The 21,277-nt window shown below is 45.4% G+C and overlaps 1 long non-coding RNA gene across 1 annotated transcript; it reads right to left on the bottom strand.

Annotated features, from left to right (window-relative positions):
* Window positions 1-16,349: 16,349 nt before the first annotated feature.
* LOC124080935 (uncharacterized) lies at window positions 16,350-19,805 on the bottom strand. The gene is made up of 2 exons (XR_009225177.1): window positions 18,943-19,805; window positions 16,350-18,465 (listed from the first exon to the last, which is right to left on the bottom strand). It is a non-coding gene; the product is annotated as an uncharacterized LOC124080935 (long non-coding RNA).
* Between the last annotated feature and the right edge of the window lie 1,472 nt (window positions 19,806-21,277).

Here is a 21,277-nt window from a genome sequence, read left to right as displayed (position 1 = left end):
GGCTAGGTTCTTTGTCCATTTGTAACATGCCCCAAAGCTATAAAGATGTAGAATGAAAGTGGAAAGAGCTATCTATCTTTATATCTTTAATTATATCTATCTGCCTTCCTGATTGCATTCTGTAGAACAAGCTTAATTCCTATAAAATATAATCATTCTAGTATGGTCATTTGTTCAAGGAATCCGACAATGTTGGTGGGGTGTGGGGGGCAGCTTCCAGTAACATTTATTTCATTGTGGATTTTCCAACTGAGAAAAATAAGTTCTGAATTTCTCTCTGCTACTGAAAATGGCAATTCCACCACAGCAGCAGGAAAATGACCCTAGTAGGTAAAAATATTTAAGCCATGTTAGACCTCAGGAACGTAGTGCCCTGGTCTTGAGAGGAAGCCAGGAGAATTAGCTCCCTATCCATTTATGGAAATTGAATTTGAGCGGGGGGTAGGGGCATGTATGCCAACACACGTGGTGGAAGTGTCAAGTTTAATGTTTACATTCCAGTGACCATAACCCAACCTGTCTCTGGATTACCAGGACAACTGTGGGTCCTTGGCTGGCTGCATGAGCATCCTTACCCAGTGGTTCAGGAACGCCGGGATACGAGAGGAGCAGACCTAGCCCGACTGAATGAGCCAAGCCACTTGGTCAGGCTCATGGGGTTCCATATCAAGTGCGGCCAGGTACTTCTTCCCAGGTAGAATGGAAGACCCCCCTTGGACCTGCATATTGCGACTGTGAGCCAAGTTAGATGGGACACCTCAGTAGACCCTTCTCTACAAAGATTGCTGGCAGAACAAAACCCCCAACCTCCTAAGGCAACCACCATGAGCAATAAACTAGCTCATCCCTTCCCCAACTACCACAGCAGTAGCCACAGCCCTCTGGGGAAACTGCAAGATCAGTCGCTGAAATCATTTGTCTCTAGGGCACCCTGGTTGGAAATGGTTGTAAACAAAGAGCTTCAGGAACAGGTCCCATACCTCTGAGACTTCTGAACCAGACCTTGGAGTCCAATCTAGAGGGCAGATGGAGATTGGGCCTTTGTCCAGTCTTGGAATTGACAGAGCTTTTTGCCACACAGTACCCACCCACCCCCCCAAGATAGCTGACTTTGCAATTCCAGTGCAGGTCCATTGCCATTACTCCTGCTGATTGGGATAATATTTATACTGAGGAAGTATGTCATTGGCTCATCTTGGTTTCCATCCTGTATATAAGAACTTAGAGCCAGTTCTGTGATGCCCCAAGTGTGGGTTGAAAGTCTCAGTCAAGATCAAGCATCATATAGATGTGCTTATACCATTTCTCGTCTTCTAAAAATATGTTCTCGTTGGCTTTTGGGTGTGGAGGTTATACGCATAGGTCTTGGAGACAGACAGGTCTGAGTCTAATGTTCTCTCTGTCATGTTCTTGGAAAGGTACTTAGCCTCTCTAGGGTAGACACAGGCAGTGAAGGACGGTGATCCTTGGGAAATGGGAAACAAGGTAAGTCCTCAGTTGCCCCAGCTTACCAACCCAACAGCATTCCCAGGGTATGGTGCAGGAAGGAAGAACTCGGCAGAACCTCGTGGATTCCCTGAGTTGAGGATACAGAGGCGTGACTGCAGGGAGATGACAGAGCTGGAGTCAAAGAGGAGTGACAGAAGAAAGAGCTGCATAGAAAATTCTGGAGATTTGTAGAGGGTCACTCCACAACTTAGCAAGTGTCACTTTTCCAGAAGTCTCTAATCAAGGCCAACTAGAGAATCAGGTTTGGAAAGAATACCATGCAATGTTCACACTAGGCCAGGGCGGTAGCACACCAACCTGATCCAAGAGTCTTGTTAATCTCAGGCAGACCACTCCAAGAAATGTTGCCCCTGTAGTGTGGAATAATTAACTCTAGACTAAACATTGCTGTGTCTGCAGCTAACAAATGAAAATAATGATATGGTTGTCTCCAAAACTTAGTCATGCCCTAAAACAAAGATCAAGCACCCAGCAAGGTTACAGCACCCAATCAAGTCTGTAAAGAAGCTTAAAAATACAATCTAAAATGAAGAGAAAAAACAGTCAATCAAAATCAACCTAGAAATAAACACAGATGGGAGAATTAGCAGAAAGGGACATTAAAATAGTTATTGTAAATGTATTCTACATTTTTAAACTTAAGTAGAGATATGGAAAACATTTTAAATGTCCAAATCAAACTTTTAGACCAGAAAACTATATTGTCTGAAGGAAAAAAAAATAGCATAGATGAAATTAACAGTAGATAAACTGGGCACAGCAGCATATGCCTATAATCCCAGCCACTAAGGAGGCTGAGACAGGAGGACCACAGGTTTGAGGCCAGCCTGGGCAACTTAGCAAGACCCTATCTCGAAATTAAGAAGAAAAGGGCTGGAGATTTAGCTTAGTCATAGAACACTTGCCTAGCCTATGCAAGGCCCTAGTCCATCCCCAGTACTGGGTAAGACATTGTAGGGGCTGGAGTTGGGGCTCAGTGGTAGAGTGCTTGCCTAGCATGTGTGAGGCACTGGGTTTGATTCTCATCACTACATATAAATAAATAAAGGTCCATCAACAACTAATAAAATATTTTTTTTTTAAGAAAAAGACATTGCAGAGGGGAAAATTAGTGAACATAAACCACAAACATAAAAATACTAAAGGAAATAATAATTCAAAAATTAAAATATTATCAGTAGGTGGTAGAACAACCCCAAAACGCCTAATATGCCTTTAATTAGAGTCCAAAGCAAAAGGAGTGGGAAGGATGAAAAAATATCTGAGGAAATAGTGGGAAATTCTTTTCCAAATTTGATGAAAACCCACAAATGCAAGAAACTCGGTGAATGTCAAGCACAAAAGGCTTGAAGAAAACCCACATCAAGGAACGTTAATAACCAAATCACTCAAAACCAGTGATGGGGATACAAATCTTCAAAGAAGTCAAAGGAAAAAAAGAAATAAGAGGTACAAAATGAAGAAGTTAGTCTGATGGCAAATTCTGCATCAAAGCAATACAAGTGAGTCAACAGTGACGTAGCATCATTAAAGTGTAAAAGGGGGCGATGGCTTATCCAGAATTCAGCAAGAACAATGTCACTTGCTAAGTCTATCATAATCCCTAAGGCAACCACCAGAATAACAAAATAAGGAGTTATTGCTAATTGTCCAGCCCAGAGAAAAGACACAATTTACCAATATCAGGAAGGAGAAAGTGGCATGACTACAGCCTCCACATAGACTTAAATGTTAAGGAAATACTACTAACAACTTTGGGCTAAAAAAAAAATCAGATAAAATAGGCAAATTCCTTAAAATGCACAAGCTACCAAAGCTCGTTAAAGAAAAAACAGATAACAAGATAGAAATACAAGCAATACAGTTACAGCAAATATGACTTCCTCTTCTGAGTAGATTCAAAATGACGCGCTGGAGTTTCCCCATGATATCTGAATGTGATGACTGACTTTTGTATTGATTTACTGTTTATTCAAATCTTAAATGCAATCTTATTACCATGAAAGATGGTTTGAGTTCCCACAAAGCAAACTCAAGAAAATTTGAGAGGAGAAAATATGTTCCAACCTAGTCTATGCGGCCAGCATTAACCTGATACTAAGACCAGATAAAGACACTACAAGACAAGGAAACTGAAGACCAATATTCCACATAAACATAGATGCAAAATTTTTAAAGAGAATTTTAGTAAATCAAAGCCAACAATGTATTCAAAAGCACAATGCATCATGAACAAGTGGGGTTTACCAAGAATTCAAGGTTGGTTTAACATCTGAAAATCAATACAGATGAACATAGAATTAAGTCATAAAATGTAAAAAGTTAAAAATAAAAAACCATGTGATCATTTCAATAGATATAGGGAAAACATTTGACCAAATCCCACACTTATTCATGAATTTTTTTAAATCTTAGAAAATTGACGCTAGAAAGGAAAGTCCTCAATCTGATAAAGGACATTGCTAGAGATTGAATGTGTTCCCTCACCCAAAATTCCCACGTTGGAAAGGATAATCTTTTCAACATTTGGGTATGAAATAATCTCAGGCACATTGGTACATGCCCAAAGTCCCAGTTGCTCAGGAGGCTGAAGCAGTAGGATCACTTGAAGCCAAGAGTTTGAGACCAGCCTTGGCAACATCATGAGCCAGTGTCTCAAAATAATAATAATAATAATGCAATGGAATATCTTTATGTAAAAAATATACCTCATACCTCAATCCATACCTCATTCCATATACAAAAATGAACTCTAAATGGATCAAAGACCTTAATGTAAATTCTAGACCAGCAACAAGGACACAGATATTTGAGATGGAGGTGATTCCTGGTAACTCTCACACAAATAAATGTTCCAGGATCTTTCAAAGTCATGCCATCATGGATTGAAAGGAATCAGGACAGTTTTACCATTCCAGGAGGCTGGGGACTACGTAAATAATAGTATAGGGTTTCTGCTTTACCTAAATTTCCTAAGAGGGAAAAGCAAAAAAGAAATAGTTCATATTTAAAAGAAAATCATAAAAAATAAATAAACTGATTGAGAGTTGACTGCAACATATTTTTTTCTATAAAGTATACTGGTGATGTGCCTCAAGCATTAAAAAAAAAATATGTTGTAATGCTCAAGAATCTCCAGGGATATCATTTTAAAATTAATTAATTGATTAACAAACAAAACCCATTAGTCACCTGTCTGACTTTTTGAAACTCTGGAGTTTCCTGGAAAGTCAGAATGTGAAGACTGTATTCTGCATTACTTTTCTACTTAATTTAAATCTGTAGAACAAGCCCATCCCTGTGGAAGTCAGCCAAGGCCCACGCATGTAGAGTCCTTTTTTGTCCAACTTTCATACTGAGCAGGAGCTACCCCAGATACCTTCGCTCCCTATTTCTCCTCCCTCGCCCATCTTGATGTGAGTATTTGGGATTAGTAGAGGAACTTCCCAAGGAAGAACAATTTGCTGAAGCAGATGCTCCACGGACACTGTCACTTCTCGCACATCCTCTGCAGGGCTTGGGTAAGTAGGGTCGCCATGGACTTTAACATATATGTGTTAAAATCAGATCATTTCTCTGTTCTCTACCACAACAGCTCAGTGTTCTTGCAGAATTTAAAGTTCCTGTGGTGACAGCTGTAACTTTAAACAAACTTTCCAAGCCTTTGTGGGAGACAGTCAAATTTCTCCATCTGGTCAGACACTGCATAAGGACGATTCTGTCAATGACAGACCTATGGATGATGGTTGTGGAATGCCACCCATGGACTATGTGTGAGGACTTTTCAGCACTGGAGCCATTGAGGGGGGTAGATCTGGCATTTGGGGACTTATAGCAGCAATCCTGCCATTAAGACCGCCCTTTACATGAGAACTCCCCCCTCAGCTCTGCTTTAAAAGGTCCTGCACAGCTCCTGAGCTGGGGTGACCCACTGCAGCCCTAGGGCCACGCAGCCTCTCAGAGATGGGTGTGACCTGCCAGGATGCCAATCAGCCTGCTGACTGCAAGACTCCACCCCTGAAACCTTATCCCTGTCTTTGATGTACCCCCTTAAATAAACCACTCAGCCTATCTATTTTTTAGTTGTTCAGCACCAGCTGCACCTATCAGGTGCTCTGCTTTAATACCTGTTTTCTGCTGGGGACATAGCTCAGTTGGTAGAGTGCTTGCCCCGAATGCACAAGGCCCTGGGGTCAATCCTCAGTACCACCAGGAAAAAAAAAAAAAGGTAATACCTATCTTCTGATTCTGCTTCTTATCTCCTCACTAATTATTTCAGACTTTAATTTTCTCAGGTGGCTTATACCCTCTTGGGCAGAAAAAAGGACCCTGGTGAGGTGGTGGCAGCCTCCTGACAGATGGTCCCATAAGATAACATTGTTTAAGAATGTCCTAGCCCCTGGTACGCTGAGTGGTTAACCCATGAAGAGGAGTTGCGAGGACGCACTTCTCAGTAGGTGTCCCGTCTGAGGGAGTGCAGGGCTGTTTCAGTTTCTGTGACTGACAGGCAGATGGAGGCACCTAGAGCCCACCCTGATCCTAAGGGAGAACAGAGACAGCTACAGGAGAGAGCTGCGGTTCCCTCTTTCCAACAGCTTTGGAACACCTCCCTAAAGCTGGAAGGTGAGTCTTCCCACGTTTTTTAAAATGCCTCAGCTTCCCCAGCAGCCAGAGTGTGGTCATGTGACTGCTCTCCACCAACTGGATGCAGCTCTGTGGCTGTCTCCTGTTTGAACTATTAAAAGGAGACCCCCTGGGCCTTAGTGACTGTCTTCTGTTGTAGGCATGATGTCAAGGTCACGAGCAGCAGAGAAGGACTGAGGAACTGTTCCCATTGAAGGACAATAAAAAGATGAGAAAACTGAGTGTAAATACGCTGCAGATGGGATTCCAAGGTCTATTGGGGTCGTTCTGAGACAACACTTGGTATTAGGTGTCTATGTGGATGATGAAATGGTATCATGACTTTATTTTACTTGTGCTGAGTGGTCATATAGGAAGGTATCTTTCGTTTTAGGAAATGCAAACTGAAATACTAAGTGTTATGGGCCAGGTTGTATGGGCAATGACCAAACAGACCCGTTTTACCCTGAGGCTCCATATCATGTAAGAAGTGCTTCTCCCGTGGGAAAGCCCCGCCTCGGTGCCCGTTAACAGTCACCTAGCATAGTACTTGGCAACACAAAATAGCAATTCTTATACAGTGTAAAATTGTTCCCTTTGGTTTCCATTTTTCTTGGGCAATGTACCTTGTCAGAGATTGTCTGTCTACACATTAGTAACCATTCTCTAACTTGTACTGAACTAGGGTCATTTTGACCCACTTCCCTTCTTCTGGCTTGCTGCTATGCCAACCTGGAAAGTCCCGTGGGAAATACCAACGTACCCATCGCATTGTCTCGCTGACTGCCCAGTCCGGCTTCTGTACCTGCTTGCTTGCAGCTGTGTCAATCCAGATGTGGTTTTTGAATATCCTAAAATGCTCAGGCTCGGGGCTGTTCCTTGAGAGACAGTTACGGGTCCTGCGGGGAGCAGTCGAAGGCTGGCAGCTAAATACAAGACTCTTCAATCTGGACAAAACTGGGACTTGGTGTGTTTTCTCAGCGACCTGCCCCACAACATAAGAAGTAGGAAGATATGGGGGTCTGTATCTTATTCTTACTCTCACTCCCAAATGATTCAGGGGAAAAAAAAATGTAGGGGTATGTGTGTGTGTGTGTGTGTGTGTTTTAATAAAATAGACATTTTATCTTTGTCCCTGGTCTCTGCTCCTGATTCCTTTTAATTTCCTGAGTGATCGGGGTGATTTAAGCATCTTTCTTCTAATGAGGTGACTCTCGCTGGGCTTCAGGATGGGGGATGGTCAAAAGGCCAAGTCTTTACTAGAAGTCTGGAATCTTCAGTCCCACCCCAACCTCCCAGGAGGGGAGAGGAGCTGGAGGTTGAGTTGATCACAAAGAGTTGAATACTTAATGGAGAAATCTCCATAAAAATCTCCCAGGTTGGTAAAAGCATGGAGGTTCTGGGGGAGGGCACCTGGAGAAGGTGAGGAGACTCCTTGCCTTCCCCCCATGCCAGTCTTGTGCTCTAGCTGTTCCTGAATTATATTCTTTATTTAAAAAAAAAAAAAAAGTCAGTACTAATAAGTGAAATAAGGTAATCTGGGGACCTGGTTCTTGCAACTAACATCTGGATGGGGGGTGGTCTTGTGAGACTGAACTGTCAATGGTGTGGATTAGGCTAACTCTGGGTACTATCAAAATGGGAATCAACTGGCTGCATGTGGTGGTGCACACCTGTAATCCCTGTGACTCGGGAGGCTGAGTCAGGAGGATTGCAAGTTCAAAACCAGCCTCAGCAATTTAGCAAGGCCTTAAACAACTCACTGAGACCCTGTCTCTAAATAAAATATTAAAAGGGCTGGGGATGTGGCTAAGAGGCTGGGCACCCGTGAGTTCCATTCCCAGCACTAAAAAAAAAAAAAAAAAAAAAATGGGAATAAACTCTTGGGCACCCAGTTGATGTTCAGATAATTGGTGAATTGAAAAGTTTAGGGGAAAAAACCCACCCAGCAACAAAAGTATCCCAAGCAAGGAGAGATCCGTGTGTGTGTGTGTGTATGTTTATATCTATATTTACAGAAAAAAAAAAAGATACTGTAGTGGTGTGAACTGATAAAACAACCAATAAGAGTGTAAATTATACATTATAATTAGTAAAAAATACAGATTAGAGATATAAGATTTTGATAAGTGGGATAAGACAATTATAAAGCAAGAACTGTCACAGGCAGGCCTAAGACTCCATTTTGCTGCCTTCTATAAAAAACTGTTACAAGAGCTGTTTCTGAGAAACTGAAATGAAAGCTGTTTTCTATTTTAAAAAATTGCCTTTCTGTGCTTTGTACCCTACAAATTGTCCCCTTCTCAGGATGCAGCGGTGGTGAGCTACGTCCTAGGGGTGAATGACCTTGTGGGTCTAAGTAGATTCTCACCCCGTGGATCCCTGCTCAAATTCAGGATGCGACTGTCTAGCACCTGCTTGAACCCGGGACTGTGGTCAACTGAACTGCAAAGCTAATGGTTTTTTAGCTTCTGTTTATCACTTGCTTGCTGACCGGAAAATTCCAGTCCTGCCCAGAGCCCACAGGTCCCACTTGTTGATGTTTTAATTTCTGTGATTGGCTAGCTTACGGGAGGATCAGCAAGTCACTGAGTTGGGGTTTTGTGCTTATGTTCTCCTTGGATGGACCAGGAAGCTGCAGTCCTCCCACAGAGCTCGAGTCTCTGTGGTGGGTGACAGTCCCTGGCCAGGTAAACAAAGCTCTCTTCTGATTTGAAATTCGGACTTGGAGTGCTTTCTGGAGCGACTCCCCATAACAATACAGCACACAACTGTGGGATCTGGATGAAGTGTCGGAACCTCTTTGCATGGTTTTTGCAACTCTGGATTCTAGTTTGATCTGGAATTGCCCCCAAAGGCTCCTGTCGAAAACATGGCTCCCAGGGCAGCAGAGTTCAGAGGTAGGGCTCTTGGGAAATGATTGGGTTGTGAGCACTCTGACTTCCGTAATGGATGTATCCATCTGATGGATTAATAATTTTAATGGACTGCAGGGTGGGCACAGCTGGATGAAGCAGGTCACTGGGCTGTGGCTTTGGAGACTCTATCTGTCCCTGGCCTCTGTCTTTCTCTGCCTCCCCATTGCCATGAGCTAAGTAGTGGTCTTCTGCCACGCCCTTCCGCCATGTTGTTTCTACCTTGGAACCAGCCAGCCATGGGCTGAACCTCTGAAACCAAGAGTCAAAATAAATCCTTCCTACTCTCAGTTGTTCTTGTCAGATATTTTGTTCACAGTGATGACATGCTGACCCAACACAACGTTGTTAGTGTCCTCTGTGACAAACCACACACTGTCCCCTCCTTGTAGAGAGACCACCTCCTTCCCTCAGTTGGCAATGCCTACATATTCTTCGATTTTAATTTAAACACAGTATACTGATGCACAAAATGCATTTGCAATAGTTTGCAATGCTGTGTACGAGATGACCGCACTCTGAGGATTTAAAACGACATGGCTTATCAGCTTACAGTACTCACAGCACCTCCGGGTTCTCTGCTCAGGGTCTCAGGAGGCTGAACCCAAGGTGGATTCACAGGTGTGAGCCCACCCCCACCCTTGAAATCCAGGTCCTGGTGGCTATGCCTCTGAGGCACCTGTCTCCTCACTGACGGGGTGGCACTTGCCCCTCCCCTTGACACCTGCTTTCTTCCAGCCAGACAAGGGCTCCTGTGGTCAGACAGGTGCACCAATCAATCTCCCCATCTCAAGGTCAGCTGTGCCTGGTAACTCAACCTAATCAGGCAAATACAACACATTCACAGCCCCAGGAACTACATAATCTTCATGGACTTGTTACAATTCTCCCTACCATTCTTATAAATAAGAATGTAACATATTTTTAAAATCACAAGCCAAACTGTAATGGGTTAGTGAGTGCAGGCTGGTAGGATCATTATTAATCTTATTGGAAAAAAAAAAAGTCAATTTGGAGCCAAACTTCATGGCATATAGGAAAGTCAACATTGACTGGATTAAAGAGTTAAATATAAACTGGATATCATAAATAATATAAGAACAAAATAGGTGAATAGCTATCTTCTCTGCACAGGGGAGTTACAACATAAGCAGATTCTATACCATTTTATATAAGGGGCTTGAGAATCCAGAGTTTGGTATGGGGGGGTGGGGGGCCCTAGAGCCATTCCCCCACACACACCCTGGAAGACACCTAGGGATAACTATATATTTCAAGGGTTCACAAATTAGCTGAGAAAAAAAAACTCATTGAAAATAAACAAAGAAAATAACCTTCATATAATAAGGAAGAGTGGGGTGTGCTACAGTTCCATTGCTTTCCTAGCATGCACAAGGCCCTGGGTTCAATCCGCCACACCCTGAGGGGAGGAAAAAAAAAAAAAAAAAAAAAAAAAATATATATATATATATATATATATATATATATATATAAATGTGCAGAAAAGTGTCTGTGACAATGTTTAACCTCAGAGTTATTAAATATGTAGATTTGAACCAAACTGAAATGGCTTTTTTTTTTGACCTTTGAAACTGTAAGCAGGAAAAGTGCTGATGTCCCACAATAGAAAGGACACACCTGTGAGCCCCCCCACCCACCCCCACACGACTGCCTGTGGAATTATAGATTAGAGGAACATGTCCCCAAATTAGCAACTAACAATGTGTTTTAAGAACACTAAGAATTCTTTAAATCTTCTGATCTAATAATTCCACTTCTAGGAATAAATTCAAAGGGAAGTAAGTGAAAAGGAGATAAAATTAAGCCAGACCTGGTGGCACACACCTGTAATCCAAGCGATTTGTGAGGCTGAGGCAGGAGGATCACAAATTCAAGGCCAGCCTCAGCAACTTAGAACTTGTCTCAAAATTAAAAAATAATTAAAAAAAGAAAAAGAGTCCTGGGGGTATAGCTCCATGGTAGAGCACCCTGGGGTTCAATCCTCACTACCGAGAAAGAAAAAAAAAAAAGGAAAAGAATGTGATTCACACAGACATTACAAGAGTGTTACACCTAACAGTCAAAAAATGGGAACCACCTAAATATTCAACAGTAAGCTTGGGCTCAGCAATGGAGTATTATGTAGCCATTAAAAGAGAGTTTGGGAAGAATTTCCGTGGGAAAGAGCTTTTGAAAACTACACACCCAAGAAAAACTGAAAAGAAAAAGCCAAATGTTCTCTGTGACCGCTGTGGGAACATGGTTTTGTTTTATTTCCTGCACTTTGTGAAATTTTCTCTCGGGTTACTCTTAGGCTGGAGTGATGGGCCCCCTGCTGGTGGAGTGATCTCTACAAACCCACAAAAATGGTCCCGGAACTATGGTGAGTCTGGGTAGCTCTCCCTCTGATGGAACCGGCTCCTGAGATGCCGAAATCATGCTCCATCTTGGCTCTGGCCATGAGGAGAGTGGAGTCTTTTATTTTATTTATTTGTTTTTAACCCTTTCCAGGACAAAGGAGAGCCCTCTGCCTGGGGCCTGGGAACCTCTCCCCCAAAGAACCAGCCCCTCCCCCCCGCAGGGCCTGGAGGCTCAGACATCACAGAGGCTGCAGGGCCTCCCAGGAACCCCTGACACATGCAAACCCCTGACTCAGGACCTGCTTCCTCTTGTTGATTTTTGTACCATTTGCATTTACTTGCATTTCTTCAGAAGGTGAGAATTTCCTGGCTCACTTCCCTCCATCTGCCCTTGCAGAGAGCTGAGAAAAGACGCAGGTGGAACATGAACCTTCATATTGGACCAGGGAAACGTCCTTCAGGGGCTGAGCCTCAAAATTCTCTGTACTTCTTGTTTAATAGAGTCACAAGAATTAGACTACGGCCCCGCGTGGTAGCACACGCGTGTAATCCCAGCATCTTGGGAGGCTGAGGCAGGAGGACTGTGAATTCAATGCCAGCCTCAGCAAAAGTGAGGCACTAAGCAACTCAGTGAGACCCTGTCTCTAAATAATATACAAAGTAGGGCTGGGGATGTGGCTCCGTGGTCGAGTGCCCCTGAGTTCAATCCCTGGTACCCCCATACCACCAAAAATGGGGAGGAAGGTGGAGGTGAGCCCGAAGGGAGGTACAGGAAGGATCAAAACTCAGGCTTAGGGACACAACCTATAGGATTGGTACTTTTTCAGTGCCTGGTCAACAGTGATCTTGATCCACGTTCATATCCCAAAATCGTATGAGCCCCTAAGCAGCAAAAAACTAAAATGGGGTTTTCCTGCCATCAGGCCCCGCCCCACATCAGGGAGTTATATCTCTGCTCACATAAATTGCTGTGGCTCTCAACATCTCACCTATACAATAAATAAATCCTATTATTCTTCAGATTTGTGAGTCAAGAACCCAGAAGGAAATTGGTGAAGTGGGGAATCTCATCTCATCTCAAACCTATGGTTTCCTTGCTGCAGAGAGGTATCCAAAGGTCCTGAGCATCATTTCTCAGGGGCTTCCGGAGACCCCAAAGCTCGGTCTTAAGCCCATCACTGAATGGGTTTTGCAGGTGAGTTGGCATCGGATCTGTGCAGGCAGATCCCAGCTGTAAACAGCGGGGTGCTGGTCTCCAGGTGCCATGGGGACGCGGGGGTCCAGGGGAGCTCCGAGCTTCCAGCACTGCCTGAGGTCAGCCTTCCTGGGGGTGAGGGAGGGCATGGCACGGCATTAAAAGCACCCGCCCTGATTTGTCATTCATTTTACTCACAATAGCACCCTCTCTCTGTGTCACTGAACCACACTGCTCCTCAGGTTGGTGTGATACCCACAATGGAAGCAGAATTCCCTTTTTTTGGTGGTGGGGGCTGGGGGGACCAGGGATGGAACTCACTGAGCCACGTAGCCCCAGTCGTTATTTTATATTTTTTATTTAGAAACAGGGTCTCACTATGTTGCTTAGCACCTCGCTTTTGCTGAGGCTGGCTTTGAACTCACAATCCTCCTGCCTCAGCCTCCCAAGCTGCTGGGATTTTAGGGGTGTATTACTAGACCCGGCTCAGAATCCCCTTTTTAAATGGAGGAGGCCTGAGATTGAGTATGAATACTGGGGAAACTGCCCCTCCCTACAGACCCCTCCAGTATTAGGAGGGGCAAAGTTTTATTGTTACCAGCTCCTACCCATGACTCTAACCCCTGCTTAAGGCTAGAACTCCGCCCTACTTTGGAAAAATCATTTAAAACATACCAGGAGGTGCTGCGACCTTGTCACCATTGACCACTTGGTCAGACGCAGTTTCTGTTTTCAAACAGAAAAAGGTGGGAGCCCCTCCCCTCCAGGCTGGGTTCACAGCCCTGCCCCCCACTCACTCTCCAGACTCCCCTCCATCCCTAAGAACCCCATTTTTTTAGATCTCTCCATTTCTGTTTACTCCAGGTCCCTCGTTACACCTGGGGACACTAAGCAGTCCTGCAGGATGGGGTCAGGAGGAGGCTGCAGAGTCACAGAACAAGATAAGATTTGGGGCTCAGATTCAGTTTCCCTCAAAGTGCCCCCACCCTTCCTACCCACATGGTCCCAGTCTGGGCACACACACCTCAAATCTGGGATGGCACAGGCCACGGTGGCTAAGGACAGGATAAGGACCCATTTCCCCAAGGTGACATCCCCTGGCCCACAGCTGGTTTCCATTCCCACAGGGCAGGGCCTGAGAACAAGCTGCAGCCTGTTCCTCTGCCCAGCAGGTGGGCAGGTCCAATCAAGCCTCCCCTCCCTTTCTGTGACCTTCGCGGTCACCTTTACTTATGTGTTCTGCAGGCAGAAGGCGTGAAAGTGTGTCCTCTCCCCTCCAAGGAGGCCTCTGTGGTCTGGAGGGAGCCGGGGCTTGTTCTGCCAGCAACTGCTGAATTGTATTCATAAAGACTGAAGGTTTTAAAAACAAGGTAATAAGATGACTTGGCCCATTGTGACAGCTAGGGACAGCAGACAGAACCAAAGGAAAACATGGCATCTCAACCTGCAACCCACACCTGCACGTCAGGCAGGTGGACCTCGCTCTTCCTATGTCACCCTATGTCACTGTGCCACCAACCGCCCCAGGGCCCAGGCTCTGCCTTCTGGAAATCTCAGCTCATAAGTGACATTAGTTCATAGCTCGTTTGTGTGGTTATGACAAAATACCGGAGGCCTGGGGACCTGCCAACAACAGGGACTCGTTGTTCATAGTCAGTGTTGGGGCCGGGGGGGGGGGCTTCCGAGAAACTAGGCAATGCAAAGACCCCTCTTCAAACCCTGATTCTTATGATCACGTCAGAAGAGTTCAGACGTGTCACTCAAAGGAACAGGAAGGAGTTTATTGAAGGGACAGGAAAAAGCCAAGAGGACACTCTCCAGGGAGAGAGTGGGTCCTTTCAGAGAGCAGAGGGACAATGTGCCTCCCCTGCACTCCAGGTTCATTGAGGATCCCAGAGAAGTTTTCAGAGAGTCCCAGGCAGGTCCACCTCTTGGCTTTTGACTGACAGCAGGTTGACATCAGACTCTCAAGTCCCCACTGCTATGACAGTTTTATGTCACCTTGGCCATGCTGACCAGTTCTAATCGGATTCTTGGTCATTTTTACAGGTTTTAGAGTTAAGAAGAATTATCTTTATCTTCCAGAATCTGGTCTGTGAAAAGGGTCACAGAAATCTCTCCCTTCAAAATAACTTGGGTTCCTCTTATCAACGTGATTTCCTGCCTGCATTTCCTTGCAGATAACAGGTAGCTTGCTGAGGAATGTGACTTATCCTGTCCAGTTAGGCCAGGCAGGGCTGCAGGTAAATTGCTTTTTGGCAAAGAAAGCATGTGGGGGTCCGCACAGTGGCCCACTTTATAGAATTATCCCCCTAACCTCGTGTTCCCACCGTGCTCATCTGTCTGTTCCCCTAACAGTTGTAGAGGCTGGAAATCCAAAATGAAGCTGCCAGGATCTGGTATCTGGCAAGGGGTGTCCCTGATTCAGGGTCCTCGCATGGGGGAAAGGCTGAGCGAGTTCCCTGGAGCCTCTTCTGAGCACACAATCCCATTCAGCACTCCGTCCTCGTGACCTAATCATATCCCAAAGCCCCACTCCTAATACCGTCACCTGCGGTAAGATTCCAACATGTGAATTTTAGGGAGGACAGACATTCAGAGCCTCGCAGTTCCTTCTTCTTGATCATCAGTGCATTGACTTTGGGGATCACCAAACTCATCGTCTCACGCCACAACAGAACACTGAAGCCCTCCTGGGACTCAAAATGGTTCACCCAGAAAAAAACCAAGGTTGAGCCTCAGTCCCTCTGAATCAACCCATCCCCTGGTACCTGTCACTGAGGCCGCCTGGGCTTCTGCAGACACCTTGGGAACCTTCTTCTATCTTCTTCTGACAGCATTCCAGAGAAAAATGTGTTGTTAATTAAAGACATGAGGATGTAGCTCAAAGAATTAACAGTAGGGCCTTGAAAGGTATTTGTACATCAATATTCATAGCAGCCTTAACTGCAATAGCCAAAAAGTGAAAGCAACCCAAGTGTTCATTGACAGAAGAATGCATAAGCAAAATGTGGTCTATCCATACAGCGGAATATCATTCAGCCTTAAAAAGGAAGAAAATTCTGACACTTGCTATAACACAGATGAACCTTGAGGACATTCTGCTGAGTGAAATAAGCTAGACACAGAAGGACAGATAGTGTACGATCCACTTCTGTGAGGGACTTGTGGTAGTCCAAGTCAGAGAGAAAGCAGAATGGCGGTTTTCAGGGGCCATAGGGACGGAAGAAAAATGGGAAGATACTGTTTAATTGTTGAAAAATTATGCTTGGGAAAGTAGGAAAGTTCTAGAGATGGATGGTGGTGATGATTGCACAATATGTGAATATGCTTAGTGCTGCTCCCCTGTAGATTTAAAAATGGTTAAGATGGCACTATGGTAGTGTCCCCCAAAGGATGGTGTCCCCGAAAGGTCCATGTGTTAAAGGTTTGGTTAAAGGTGGCAGTGTTGAGAAATGCTGTGGATCTTTAAGAGGTGGGGCTTAGTGGGAGATCCTAGGTCATTGGGGGTGTGCCCTCAGAGGGGATAGCAGAACTCCAGTCCCCCAGTCTCTCTCTGCTCCCTGACTCAAGATGTAAGCAGTTTACTCTCATGCAGGCTTCCACCGTGATGTGCTGAGTAACAACGGGGCCACTCAATCTCAGACTAGCACCTCCAGAACCATGAGCTAAATAGACTTTTCTCTTTATAAGTTAATTACTTCAAGCATTTCACTACAGTCATGGAAAACTGACTGATACAAATGGTGAATTTTGTTAAATGTATTTTAACACAATTAAATTTTTAAAATCCAAGCAAGTGGTTTAGTATAAAGAACGTGGCGGGTGGGCATGGTGTAACTCAGCCATAGAGCAGTTGTCTAGGAAGTATGAGGCTCCAGGATTGACCTCCAGCACTGCCAAAAAAAAAAAAAAGAGGTGGGCCATCATGGAGATATATGGCTAGATGTGCAAAAAAGTAAACAGAAGTCCATGTGAGCCGTAGAAACCAGGGATGAGTGTCTGGGTGCTCACTCTCAATGTTTCCATTTGTTCAAACATTTTTACAAAAAAAATGGTGGCAAATAAGACAAGCAGTATGCTCCAAGAGGGGAGGGGAGGCAGAAAGAGGAGCCTCCTAGGCTCTCGGGTCTGACATCCCAACTCCACAGTCAAAACAGCATGGTCCTAGCTGGGTATGCCGATGCACAGCTGTAAATCTAGTGACTCAGGAGGCTGGGGGGAGGAGGATCACAAATTTAAGGCCAACCTCAGCAACTTAGTGAGACCTTGTCTCTAAATAAAAAATCAAATCAAATCAAAACGGCTGGATAGGTGGATGGGTGGCTCAGTGGTTAAGATCCCCTGGGTTCAATCCCCTGTCCAAAAAAAAGGAAACCTCATGGGCTCCAGTGAATAGAGGCAGAGGGCCCTGTGGTCAGGCAGGGAGTCCACCCAGCTCCCACAGGGACCACGATGTCCTGACACACAGACTCAGTTTTTAATCTTCCTGTGGACACTGCAGCTATGTGATCCTTGTCCCTCAGAGGCAGTGAAAGGGACAGAGGGAGCCCATGTTGTCACTACCGCCGAGGACACAGGCATAGAGAGTGAGGTCCTCCCTGCCCTCCAGTGCCTCATCATGTCTGATGGGACGCTTGTGGCTTTGGAGGGGACCCTGTCAAGCATTAATCAGGTCAGCCACCACCCTGTACCAGAAGAGCATACCAAGGATCCTCCAGCATGAGACTCTGAATAGAGCTGGGCTCTGAAATCAGGCCCTTCCACCGAGAACAGCTGTGTGATGCGGGGCTAGTCACTTCACCTCTCTGAGCTTCAGTGTTCTGGGAAATGCAGAGTGTGTCATGCAGCTGTTGTGAAGATTGTGTGAATTAATGCTTAAAATCGCAAGTGGCCGTCCCCTGGTGGGCTGGTTAGTTGGAACAGCAGTCCTGCTGCTGCACCCAGCACCATGGCACTGACTCCCAGATCTAAGGGGAGGGCGAGGCCTGGGACAGGTTTCTGGCCTCTTTTCTTGAAGTATCTGATGCAAAGCCGGAAAGACTTGTCCCATGACCGGCCTCGGCTGCGTGCAGACAGAAAGGGATCTGGGCTCCAGGGACCTGCCCCTCCGGGGCCTTTTTGTTTCAATACCCTTTTTTTGAAGGAAGTGAGCCCATGGGTCACTCAGGGACAATTCCTATGTCCCAGCTGGCTCTAGCTTTCATGGTGCCTTCTGAAAAGGGTCTCTAGAGCATGCTGGCCCTGAGCTCAGTCACAACTGTCTCACCCGGCTTTGGAAGACAGGGTGGCCCTCCAGACCACAGGCTGTGGGTCCATGGTAGGCAGGTAGTTGTCTCCAATGTCCCCTGTCTCCTGCCCACTAAGGAGGGCCCTGCCAATGATTCGAGGTGATCTTTGCAGATGAGACCCAGGGAGCAAGCACAGGCATTGTCAGTGAGCATTGTCCCTGGCACAGGGACCCACAGGGAGCTCCTGGGCTGCTGGGACACGCTGTGGGCATCACAAGATCAAGGGGAGGATATAAAGGAAGAAGGGATGGCTCTGTGTGTCACCCTGGAACACCAGGGAGCAATGGTGGGAGGGGGCTAACAGGGCTCAGCCCCGGCCCCTAAACTGCACCAGCCCCACCACACACACCTGGGGACACAGGGCATCAAGGACAGCTGACCTCGTCCTTCTCCTCAGGAGCTTTAGAGAGAGGCCCCTCTTCTGGGGCATTCGGGAGACTGAAGAGTTCGTATCTGTGGGAGAGTAATCTTTCGCTCTCCTTTGGTGACAGAAGTGGCCGTCCCCCATCTGGATCGGAAGTCCACTTGGGAAGCACAGTTCTGAAGGAGTTCTTGTCTTGGAGGCCAGAGCCCTAGGTTTTAAAATTCAAAGTTAGAATTAATTTTGATGTCATTGCATAAACCAAGTTTTTTTCTCCCATTCTCCCTCCCTCCAGCAGAGGCCTGGGGCGTCAGACAAGCCAGGGGGCTGAGCAGAAAGGTCCCCAGAGTCAGGACAGGGCTGGAAGGCCTCCTCCCACCGGGGGGCTCCTCTGCCACTTTTTAGCGTCCTTATCTGGACTCTCAGCCCCTCCCTCCACTGCAGCCCTCCCTGCATCCCACCCCTCCATACGCACAGCATCACCCTGAGCCACTGGCACCAATACTGCCCCCAGTCCTCACCAAACTGCCCCAAAAGAGGGGATGCAAACACAGGCTGCAGCAGCCCCTCCGATGTGCTAAGAAGTAGATGAGTGTTCCAATTTGGAAGGAAGGAAAATCTCAAGGTACCGGGGGACTATCTTTTAACAAACCCAATAACAGGGCAAAGAACCCTCCAGAGAACATACCAAGATGACTTTTTACGAAGACAACGTTGTCTGGGATGTAATGATACGCAGGAACCACCCAGGCAGACCTTTAAAGGTGCGAGGAGGGGCGGTCATTCTGAAGCACCAAGTGCTGTGTCGGGCAATCGGGGAATGGATCGTAGGGGGCGCGTATCCAGCGACCTCTGTGAATCTTGAACTTCAGGGCAGAGACTGTAACACCATGGGATCAGTGCTATAGCGCCTTGTAATTCCTGAAGACACGGACACCTAAAAATTCCTGAGGGAAGATTATTTTCAACCTGGAATTCTAGATTTAGCAAAGTATTAGTCATGTGCAGAGATAGACTAAAGACATTTTCATATATATCAGCATTCATAAAATTAACCTTCTTTGCACCTTTATTAAGTAACTACTGGGATAACCTCTGGCAAAATGAGCAAGACGAAAGAGCAAAGGAGCATTGGGCCCAGGCTAGGAGAGTGAAGGAGAAGGCCCAGCGAGAAGAATATGCCACAGGCCTAAAGATGGAACAGTCCAGATTTGGTGGGTTTATGGAAGTATCCAGAATTGAAGGCTCTTGGGGAAAGAAAGAAGACTAATAAAATAAATGATTAAAATTGAACATTTGAGGACAATATTTTTTTAAAGTGGTTAGAAAAGTATCCAAGTGGCTAGAAAAAAATGTGGCAATTAAAAACTCCAGGAGAAACAAAAGGTTCCCACAAGACAGGAAATGTGCATATTGGAACCTCAGTAAACAACATTTATCTTACTATCCTAATAATATATTAATTATGGATTTAACTGTACTAGAAGATGTGATAGAAGACACAATAGCATGGGGTAAGTAACTCTGTCATTACAAAAAGTCAAACAACTACGTTTCCAATGGATCAAGACATGATAATGTGGGGGCTGGGGATGTGGCTCAAGTGGTAGCGCGCTTGCTTGGCATGCGTGCGGCCCGGGTTCGATCCTCAGCACCACATACAAACAAAGATGTTGTGTCTGCCGAAAACTAAAAAAATAAATATTAAAAAATTCTCTCTCTCTCTCTCTCTCTCTCTCTCTCTCTCTCTCTCTCTCTATCTCTCTCTCTCTTCTTTCTAAAAAAAAAAAAAAAAAAAAAAAAAAAAAAAGACATGATAATGTAAGCATATTATCTAAAGGCACAAAAGTCACTGCCAGAAGAAATAGCCAAAAAAGTAGTTCAAAAGTGAGTGACTGGGCTGAGGCTGGGGCTCAGTGGTAGCGCACTTGCCTGGCATGTGTGAGGCACTGGGTTTGATTCTCAGCACCACATATAAATAAATAAAAATAAAGGTCTATTAACAATTTTAAATATATATATATATATATTAAAAAAAAGTGAGTGACTATGAGGAATGGGGCTCTGGTATCTTATTCTTCCAGGTACAGAAGGATCAAGGGGATATATTCTTTTTACTCTGAGACTTTCAATTCTATTGAATTCTTTGTGCAATAAATATGACTTATATTAATGAATAATAATTTCAATAAATAAATATTGCCAAAGGACAATAAATCAATATCTGCCTGTGAAAATGCAGAAAGAAGTAGAGTACCAAATGAAGGTGAAAGTGGTGCATTCAGTAACAAAATCCAGGGAGCAGGGCTTCCAAAAGACAGGCACAAAATTCAGGCAGAAGGGGTATATTAGTCAGTCCCCATGACTGTAACAAAATACCTGAAATAATTAACTTAAAAAAGAGAAAAGGTTCATTTGGGCTCACAGAGATTTCAGTCCATGATGGATTCGCCTTGTCACACTGATCCCAGGGCAAGGCAGCTCATCATGGCAGGAGTGCATGGTGAAACTGTTCACCTCATGGCCATGGTGTGAAGAGACAGGAAGGAGCTGGGGGTCCCGAAATCCCCTTCAAGGGCCTAACTTCCTCCCACTTGGCCCCACCTTTTCAGGGTTCCACCACTCCCAGTAGTGCCACAGGCTGGTGACCAAGCCTTTAACGCTGGGCCTTTGGGGACACATAAAACCATAGCAACGGGGAAGGCAAGGCGAGAGCAGATCCAAGTACCTGGAGAGGCTGACCGTCAATTAAAACGCCTTGATCTACTCACTTCTTTTTTCATTTTCTAATCAGCCCTGGGAAGTGGTGGCTTCTTGGTGACCCCAGACGCCCGTGGAGAGCAGAATGTGCTTTCTCGGGTGCTGCTGGGTTTCTGCACACCTCTGGCACACACTCAGGGGAGCTGCCAGGAGAGCCCAAGAAATGCTCTTCTCAGCAGGGAGAATCAACGCAGTTTCTGGAGACAGTGCTGCCTATGAACCGTCCCATGTCTGTCTGGATCCAGAAGAATGTTAACAAAACC

Source organism: Marmota monax, unplaced genomic scaffold, assembly GCF_021218885.2.
Source record: "Marmota monax isolate L192 unplaced genomic scaffold, Marmota_monax_Labrador192_F-V1.1 WCK01_AAM20220418_F8-fsc00360, whole genome shotgun sequence".
Taxonomy (NCBI): domain Eukaryota; kingdom Metazoa; phylum Chordata; class Mammalia; order Rodentia; family Sciuridae; genus Marmota; species Marmota monax.
The sequence above is the reverse complement of the archived record's forward strand: the minus strand, read 5'-3'. Positions and strand labels throughout refer to the sequence as shown.